Here is a 4091-nt window from a genome sequence, read left to right as displayed (position 1 = left end):
TATTATATTATTATTATTATTATATTATTATTATTACTATATTATATTATTATATATTATTATTATTATTATTATTATTATTATTATTATTATTATTATTATTATTATATTATATATACTTATTATATATTATTATTATTATTATTATTATTATTATTATTATTATTATTATTATTATTATTATTATCATCCTGGTTACAGAATTTATAACTCTCCTTTATATATCATATTATTAACTAAAAATAATTTACATCTTCACCTACATAATCATTATTCTATACGTGATACATTCCTTTTTATTTGATTATCAATTCACGACATGGCAACTCACGACACCATTTGCGAAAAATAAAACTATTTTTTTCTCTCATTACGAAGTTTTATAAGATGAAGTTATTGTTTTTTTTAATTGTGGAGAATATTTTTAATTAATCCAATTAAACCTAGTTCGCCTCGTTACACAAGTACGACCAATTTTAGTGTCTAAACATCTCTATTTATAACTGCATCGCTTGCGTCTTCTTTATACAAAGATATTTACCCATCTCCTTGTGCGATGTAAACAGTCTCAATTTGCATAATGGTCAAATGTCGTTTTGAGAGCCTATGACGCACAAGGTCGTTGGCCTAAATGAGAGAGAGAGAGAGAGAGAGAGAGAGAGAGAGAGACCAGTGGTATATTTCAAAACAATATTAAGTCTTGTTTTTTGTCCTGTTACTACAAGGAAAGAGAGAGAGAGAGAGAGAGAGAGAGAGGAGAGAGAGAGAGAGGAGAGAGAGAGAGAGAGAGAGAGTGAGTGTGTGTGTTCAATTATTTTTTTAAAGACTAGTGGTATATTTTAAAACGATTATAAGTCTTGTTAGTTGTCCTGTTACTACAAGGAGAGAGAGAGAGAGAGAGAGAGAGAGAGAGAGAGAGAGAGAGAGGAGAGAGAGAGAGAGAGAGAGTGTACAATTACTTTTTAAAAGATCAGTGGTATATTTCAAAACGATCATAAGTCTTGTATATTTCAAATTATTTTAAGTCTTGTTTTTTGTCCTGTTACTACAAGGAGAAGAGAGAGAGAGAGAGAGAGAGAGAGAGAGAGAGAGAGAGAGAGAGAGAGAGAGAGAGAGAGAGAGTGTGTGTGTGTTCAATTACTTTTTTAAAGACTAGTGGTATATTTCAAAACGATTATAAGTCTTGTTAGTTGTCCTGTTACTACAAGGAGCGAGAGAGAGAGAGAGAGAGAGAGAGAGAGAGAGAGAGAGAGAGAGAGAGAGAGAGAGAGAGAGAGAGAGAGAGAGAGACCAGTGGTATATTTCAAAACAATTTTAAGCTTGTTTTTTGTCCTGTTACTATAAGGAGAGAGAGAGAGAGAGAGAGAGAGAGAGAGAGAGAGAGAGGAGAGAGAGAGAGAGAGAGAGAGAGAGAGTGTGTGTGTGTTCAATTACTTTTTTAAAGACTAGTGGTATATTTCAAAACGATTATAAGTCTTGTTAGTTGTCCTGTTACTACAAGGAGCGAGAGAGAGAGAGAGAGAGAGAGAGAGAGAGAGAGAGAGAGAGAGAGAGAGAGAGAGAGAGAGACCAGTGGTATATTTCAAAACAATTTTAAGCTTGTTTTTTGTCCTGTTACTATAAGGAGAGAGAGAGAGAGAGAGAGAGAGAGAGAGAGAGAGAGAGAGAGAGAGAGAGATTTCAGCAGCTGTTGTAAGTAAATTTTATTTGGACAAACTTGCTAATCAGCTAGATTATTTCTACTGATAATTTTTATTCCATTTAAAGTAACAATGATCCAAAAATATATTTTAGTTTGGCCTGACACCATTTCAATCTCAGTTGCTTTAAATGAATTTTGCATTGAATTTTATTCATAGATTTCATATTAATTTTGAGTAATGCCATCGATATGAATAATAATGAAAAGGAATAAAATCGTTTATACTATATACAGTTTCCAATCATTACAGGAAACAATAAATACAGAAAAAAAATTGTCTGTAAATCTGTAGCTCAGAGAAAAAATGGGGAATTTTGTAAATATTTTTTTTTCCGGGGTGGGTGGAGGGAGGGGTCAGGGGTGAGTACCGAACTGTAAAATTGAAGAGGAATGAATATTTATAATATCTAAAACAACAATAAAATTCCTAATTCTTGAAACTTTGTAGCTAGGAAAAAAAAAAGATTCAAGAATCAATATTAATTTTATCATTATTAACCTATTGAAATTCTCACCAAAATAAATATTAGTTTCATTTCTTTTCTTTATCTTTTATCTTTATATTTATCTTTATCTATTGTTATATCATCTTCCACTTATGTTAACCAACGTCCAATACTTCTATTCCTTCAGATATAAATTTTCATTTCATTGACCTTGATATAAATATCTCAGGACTATTAAGTAAACTTTCAGTTTCATTTTTCTACTTCAAAACATCAATTTGAATGTGAGTGATATCTCCCCTATAAATTTGTCTGGTTTTATATATATATATATATATACGTATATATATACACATACATATATATATATATATATATATATATGTGTGTGTATATATATATATACATATATATATATATATATATATATATATATATATATATATATATATATATATTTAATAGCTAAGCTACAGCCCTAGTTCGAAAAGCAAAATGCTATAAGCCCAAGGGATCCAAAAGGAAAAAATAGCCTAGTGAGGAAAGAAAACAAGTAAATACAGACACACACATATGTATATATATATATATATATATATATATATATATATGTGTGTGTGTGTGTGTGTGTGTGTGTGTATATATATATATATATCTATATATATATATATATATATATATATATATATATATATATATATATTTCTTTCCAGTCTCTCTTAGAGGCATTAACGAACATATGACCACTCGGTTCCTCCCCGTCCCGTGGGAGTGTGGAGAGAGATGAGAGGAAGTAATCATACCCTGGTGAGAAGGGGTACCCCGAGAGGTACACTCGAAAACCATAGCCTCCTACAAATTGCCTGAAATGCCTTATTGTAGTTAAGAAAGGGAGAAACAGTGGGAAGGATTAATTGTGTGTGTGCACATCTAAATATTTACCAATAATTTTTGACGGGTCGCATACACTAAACCCTCTTCTTGAATTCACATCTAAAACAGCAACTAGCCAAGTTCTACATCATCACTAAAGAAAGATGTCAAGAGAACATCCAGTTCGTTTTCAGTAAACATGAAAATATGTCCAATGAAATGATTAACATACTTCCTTCCTCCCTACAATTCGACACACTTCCAAAGTCCTATTTTTTTGTTGGATAATTATAAAGCAAATGAAGTTTTCTCACCCGAAATCGTAGGTCTGAAACACTTCTGCAGAAACACTCGAACAACGACTGAAGAAGAAGAATCTCATAAACTCTCACGCTTTATCATATCAGCAAATTACATCACCATGGGGGACGAACTGTGAACTGTGAAAACAATCACATATGGTTGAAAAACTTGAAGGAGGAACTGTGAAAACGATCACAGAACTTGGAGGGTGAACTGTCAAAGCAATCACATATGGTGAAAGAACTTGGAAGGCGAACTATGAGTGCAATCACATATGGTGAAAGAACTTGGAGGAGGAACTGTGAAAATAATCACATATGGTCGAAAAACTTGAAGGAGGAACTGTGAAAACGATCACAGAACTTGGAGGGTGAACTGTCGAAGCAATCACATATGGTGAAAGAACTTGGAAGGCAAACTGTGAGTGCAATCACATATGGTGAAAGAACTTGGAGGAGGAACTGTGAAAACAATCACATATGGTGAAAGAACTTGGAAGGCGAACTGTGAGTGCAATTACATATGGTGAAAGAGCTTGGAGGAGGAACTGTGAAAACAATCACATATGGTGAAAGAACTTGGAGGAGGAACTGTGAAAACAATCACATATGGTGAAAAAACTTGGAGGAGGAACTGTGAAAACAATCACATATGGTGAAAGAACTTGGAGGAGGAACTGTGAAAACAATCACATATGGTGAAAGAACTTGGAGGAGGAACTGTGAAAACAATCACATATGGTGAAAGAACTTGAAGGGGGAACTGTG

The 4091-nt window shown here is 32.7% G+C and overlaps 1 protein-coding gene across 2 annotated transcripts in view; it reads right to left on the bottom strand.

Annotated features, from left to right (window-relative positions):
• LOC137619737 (facilitated trehalose transporter Tret1-like) overlaps positions 1-3418 on the bottom strand; it is a 48792-nt gene extending 45374 nt beyond the window's left edge. Inside the window, exon 1 of one of the 2 annotated variants that reach the window (XM_068350038.1) lies at positions 3336-3418. The gene's annotated coding sequence lies outside the window, so the exon portion shown is untranslated. The remainder of the gene's footprint in view (positions 1-3335) is intronic. The other variant, XM_068350037.1, reaches the window with a different exon arrangement.
• Positions 3419-4091: the final 673 nt, after the last annotated feature.

The sequence above is a fragment of the Palaemon carinicauda genome, chromosome 26, assembly GCF_036898095.1.
Source record: "Palaemon carinicauda isolate YSFRI2023 chromosome 26, ASM3689809v2, whole genome shotgun sequence".
Taxonomy (NCBI): domain Eukaryota; kingdom Metazoa; phylum Arthropoda; class Malacostraca; order Decapoda; family Palaemonidae; genus Palaemon; species Palaemon carinicauda.
Note: the sequence above shows the minus strand (reverse complement) of the source record. Positions and strands in the feature narration are given on the sequence as shown.